Below are 5638 nucleotides of genomic sequence, written 5' to 3' on the forward strand. Positions count from 1 at the left end.
GTCCTACACATTCATTTGTGTTTAACCTATTTACATATTAATCATTTTGTGTAAGAGGAATTACAATTAAGGAGAAAGAAAGAAAACTATGAGACAGGAAAGAAAAACATAGGAGAAGCTTTTAAAAGAGTGAATATTCAGATTCTGTAGTTTTTTTAAAGAGAAAAATTTGTCTCTAAATGTTTACATCAACAATATAAAGAGTAGACTAATGAATGGGGTAGGCAATTTAAAAAATTTGAAAAAAAAGAGATTAAAAGTCCAAATAAAGCACTAAATAGGAAATCCTAAAAATTAACAGTGAGATTAATAAAATCATGAGTAAAAATATCATTGATTTGATAAATAAAACTAGGATTTGGTTTTAGAAAAAATAGACATTTGTTTAATTAGATTATAAGTTTTGAACTAAAGCAAATATTTTAAATGAAAAGTCTAAATATATGCTCATAAAGATGAAGTTAAACCAACTAAAATAAATTATTTTGATAAATATTTGCCTGTAAATTTAACTATTATGTGAAATGGAAGACTATTTACAAAAGTTTAAATTGCCTACAAAAGCAGAAGAAACAGAATCTCTAAATGAACCTATTTTAGGAAAAGAAATAGAGTAGGCCATAATTGAGCTTCCTAGGAGAAAAGCACCAGAATAAGATGGATTTGCAAGTGCATTCTTGAAAACTTTTAAGATTAACTGTTTTCAGCTTTTAAGAAAAGTACGGAAAAGAGGAGACAGAGCAGTTTGGAAGGAGAAAAGCTACTGCAAACAGAAGTACAAAAGCTAAATGACCAGTATCCTAGGCTCACAGGATTATGGAGATGAAAGAAAATCTTGTTGAACCTGGCATTTTACAAATGAAGGAAGTGACACCTAGAGAAGTAGAAGTAGCAAGTCTGGAGGTCAAGAACTCTTCTGTGGAAGTGGAAGAAGAGATTCCAACCAATAATACAGACAAAACAAAGGAAGTCAAGATGGTGCATGAGTCCAGTTTGGCAATGGATGTTCAGCAGAGAGAAAATGGGACGGCTGTAATGGCAGCATGGGCCAAGTTGCTGGCAGATGCTCAGGCCAAGATGAAAGTAGCACCCCAACTCCAAGGATTTACCCTGGCAGAATCAGGAAATCTTGAGGAAACTGTTGTACATTTTCCAAAGAAGACTGAGTCTGATATAGATTCTTCAACACCTCAGAAATCTCAGAATGATGAGGTTCCTTCTATGCCCACCCCTCTGCCTCCACTGCATATCTTTTCCAGTAATATTCTGCAGGTCTGGTGCCAGAGACTCAATAACAGTAAAAATGGCAGGAAGCACATTCTATACAAGAGACTTTTGGAGCATGTGTCACCTTCTGAACAAGACACTTCTAGCATAGAAGAAAAGACCCAGTGGTTAAAAATCAAAACAGAAATTTTAAGTGAAGAAGATTCTCTAGATGAAAGTCAAACAGTGGCCAAAGCAGCATACACAATGACAAAAAAGAAAAAGAAAAGAGACACAACAAAGACTGCTCTTGTCCAGACAGCCAGCATGGCATCCTGGAGCAGATTTATGGCAACAGTGAAGTCCAAGGCTGTATGGCCCATGCCCATATCTTCTGAGTCTACTAGGTCTGAGCAATCAGATTTACCATGATGGTGTGCAGTACATGGTAAAGTTTTTTCCAAACAATGTTTCTGGTTCAGTGTCTTTGAAGTTCCATGGTGGGCAGACCTGGGTGCCTGAAAATGATATATTGATCCCCCTCTTATTATTGCCTACCTGCTCTTTCCCACCCCCAGAAGTAGAAGACAATTGATTGTACCCCAAATGTATCAACAGGAATAAAATCCTGATGGACAATATTCTCTAACCATAAAGGATCAAGGCTACAAGACTGTTTTTCACTTCCTCAAGATACTGGCTTATAAATGTGTCTTTTCTTTCTTCAACTTAGATTTTCTTTCCCAGTTAGTCCTAGTTTTCATTAGGAAACAGTTCCATACATGCAGACATTTGGGAAGGATAGAAGAGACTTTGCAAGTCGACAAGGTACAAAGGACCTGACATTGCAACCAAGTTCACATATTGCATTGTTTTAGTCAGCAGCTGAGGATAGAGAAAGGTGAAAATCTTACAACCAAATAAAATTTAAGTCTATCCATTACTTGTCCATCTTCTCCTGTCTCCTGCTAAATCTCCAAGACTGACATGGCTATGAATTCCTTTAAAAAAAACAATCAAAGATAATCAATTTTTTTGTATTTGTTGAGAAAATAACTATGGTCACATATGCTAAGATACAATCTCAATAAAAATTGCTGCTAAAAAAAAAGATTAACCGTTTTCAAAATTAACTCTTTTTGGGGGGGGAATATTTGGTAAATAAGGGCTTCTACTAAACTCCTTTGAGTAAACAAATCTGAGATTGATACCCAAACCAGGAGAGTAAAAACAGAAAAAAGAAAATTATAGATTAGTTTTATTGTTAAATATGGATGCCAAAATCTTAAATAAAATATTACCTAAAAGTTTATAACTATATATTACAAAGATTATAATTTATGATCATATGATCATAAAAAAATTTTGTCCCAAAAGAATTTGCAAATTCACTGCCCTCCCAATTAAATTGCCAAAAAGTATTTTACTGCATTCATTTGACAAAACTTAAAGTCCAGAACATCAAAGGAAGAAAAAAAATGTGTAAAGGAAGGAGGTTTAGCTGAACCAGATCTTAGATTGTGTTATCATACAATAATTATCAAAATGATGTGGGACTGGTTGAGAAATAGAAAGGTAGATCAGAATTGAATATGTAAGAATTAATAGTAGTAAATAATTTCAAATTCCTGGCATTTGACAAAAGTAAATACTTCAGACATTTGGATTAAGAATTCATTATTTGGTGAAATTTTCTGGCAAACAAGTTGCAAAAACAGGACATATCTCATACCATATACCAAGATAAGCTCAAAACGAATACTTGAACTATATTTGAAGAGAGATTTTACAAGAAAATTAGAATATATTATTTATTACACATAAGGATGGGTGAACAAATTTATGAATAAAAGGTATAAAAAGCAAATTTAGGTGTAAAATGGAAAAATTTTGATTACATTACATTAAAAAGTTTCTCTTGTAAGCATTAAAAATTTAAGATTGAAGTACAATGACAGAAAAATATAGGTAAGACATCTGATTCATTTTCTTAAGATTTTCCAAGAAAATGATGATGATGAGAGAGATAGAGAGAGAGAATTCATACATTAAAAAGAAAAGGAGATCTTTAAAACTTCTTTATATTGGATAGAGAAGATAGCTATCTCCTATCAGACTAAATATTTAACAAATACCAGATACCTTAGTTTTCTTAAAGATAAATCAGATTTCCCAAATACTAATCATCTTTTTCCTGTGTTTATTAGAACAATTAACAATTGGAGAGATTGAAGTTTCAAACTCCCAGTCTGAAATTAAGGATTGAGAATTTTGCCTTTGACCAGTAGCATAAGGAGTAAAAATTATTAACTTTGACATTTCCCCATTTTTATCAAAGATGATGTCATCACTTCAACTTCAGATTTATAATAAGAAAAAAACAGTATAGGGGGAAAAGAAGGAGCAATTTGGAGGAAAAAGCATCATATCTTGGATCAAGAGATGGGCAGACAACATAAGGTCTAAGGGGAGCACAAGGACAGACTAAGCATTTACAAAATCAAAGGGACAAATTATAGAAATCAAAAGGGGATAGTCCCCTTTGATTAAATAATCCATAGAATTAGGAAGTACAAGAGGGAGAAAGTAAACAAAACACCAAATTCTGGTTTATTTCATTTTCTTCTGGAGACATCTTATATACTTCTATATTCCTTGTGTCTGTCAATGACAGGCTTTACTTGTACAAATCTTCCTTTCATTCATCAGTTAGCAATATTTCCCAAGAAGCAAAGGGCAGGGATCCTGCAGGCCTTCCTAGAAGTACTCTGCCCTTTAGGTTGTTGTGAGTTAGAGACATCTTTGCCTTCTTTGAAGAAGGAAGGGGGACAAGGAGCTGGAAACCATATAAAGAAATTCAATATCTACCCTCTTATTCTAAACTTTAATAAGATTTGGACCATGGTTAGAGGAGGAAGACCGGCCCCTCTTCAAATTATTTTCCATTATCAAGTTCACAGAATAAAATTAAATCAGAGTTGGGTGTCTGAGTATACTAGGGACCATTCCCTATGAATCCAAGATCCCTGTATAGGTAGAAAAGTTAGCAAAGTGACTGTTTTGTCCAATTATTCCATATTGCTCCTGGTGTTTACCTAGCTCAGGGTCCTGCTTTCCCCATCATTTGTAGACCCACAGATTACAGCAACAGTCAAAGCTCTTAAGACAGGTTATACCCTAAACAAGGAAGGTTTTAATTCTATGCCTTTCTCATAACCAAGATTAAGCCTCTATTCATCTGCAAAGTCTCACTCTTTTTATTCATCTGCAAAGTCTCAATCTTCTTTCTCTGCTAATCCTTACTTTCTAAGGATATGCTCATGTTCTTGCCCCTGGGTACAAGGTATCTGCTGGGAAATTTAGTCATCTAGGCTTCCATGTCCTGTGTCTATTTTTAATTCATCTTCCCACAGGAAAGGCTGTTTCTTTAAATCCCACTCAATGAATACTAATGTTCTCTGCCACCAATCACTGAACCTGTTCCTCATTCCCCTTCTGAAAGTTTTTTTTTTCTATTATAGGATATTAGCTAATTAGTAGGAAGGGACAATAGATAAATTCACATGTACCCCCTTCTTAATATTTTATGTATGTACACGAAAATCTAAGAATATAATCTCCTTTTAGAATGGGGATTCTATTCCATTAATTCCTTTTCAAAAGGTTGTCTCCTGGCTCCAATGACTTTTTTAAAGTATCTTATCACATATTTTAAAAGGCTACCAAAGGATCATGGTTGAATTCCTTCCCATCCCATCAAACTTATTTGAAGGATTCACTTATTACAGAGATCAAAGTAGTAAGAGTAACAGAATACAGACCTAACTTTGAATTTTAAGAGTTAAGGTAATCATTGTCCTTCACATTCTTTAACACTATCAACTTGTCTAAGGGAAATTAATTTATAAAGACTCCTTTGAACAATCCCCAACCCCTACTGCACAAGTTAAAACTGAAATAAAAATAAGGAGCTAGCAAGGATTAATGAAAAATATTTTCAGTGCGGAATGGGGGAGTGGGGAGAGGTAATGACAATTGACCTGAATTTTGAAATAGAATAGCTAAGGGTGGTAACAGGCATGTTAAAAGAGTATTATAAGGACATCTGAGTGAGAAGCCAAAGTTTGTTCTGAGAAGAATTTTTTTTTCTATTTTATATGGGATTATGCAACAAAATATTTCTGCTCAATTAAACCATCAATCTTCCTTTTACTTGTTTACTATTTCCAATCCATCGTATCAGGGCCATGGTCAAATTAAACTTTAAATGCAAACATAGTTCTATGGAGACCAAAGGATATTTCTAAGTAATATTTCTAAATGAATAATAGCTTGTCCAAGTTGGAAACTTTGGTGCTTTAATTTTTTTTATGTGCAGACATATATTAGCCATAAACCTCACTTTTAGTTGTGTTACCTTTTGCATTCAGTC

The 5638-nt window shown here is 33.8% G+C and overlaps 1 pseudogene; it reads left to right on the forward strand.

Annotated features, from left to right (window-relative positions):
• Positions 1-858: 858 nt before the first annotated feature.
• LOC141516650 (developmental pluripotency-associated protein 4-like) lies at positions 859-1855 on the forward strand (annotated as a pseudogene).
• Positions 1856-5638: the final 3783 nt, after the last annotated feature.

The sequence above is a fragment of the Macrotis lagotis genome, chromosome 3 (genome assembly GCF_037893015.1).
Source record: "Macrotis lagotis isolate mMagLag1 chromosome 3, bilby.v1.9.chrom.fasta, whole genome shotgun sequence".
NCBI classification, from domain to species: Eukaryota; Metazoa; Chordata; class Mammalia; order Peramelemorphia; family Peramelidae; genus Macrotis; species Macrotis lagotis.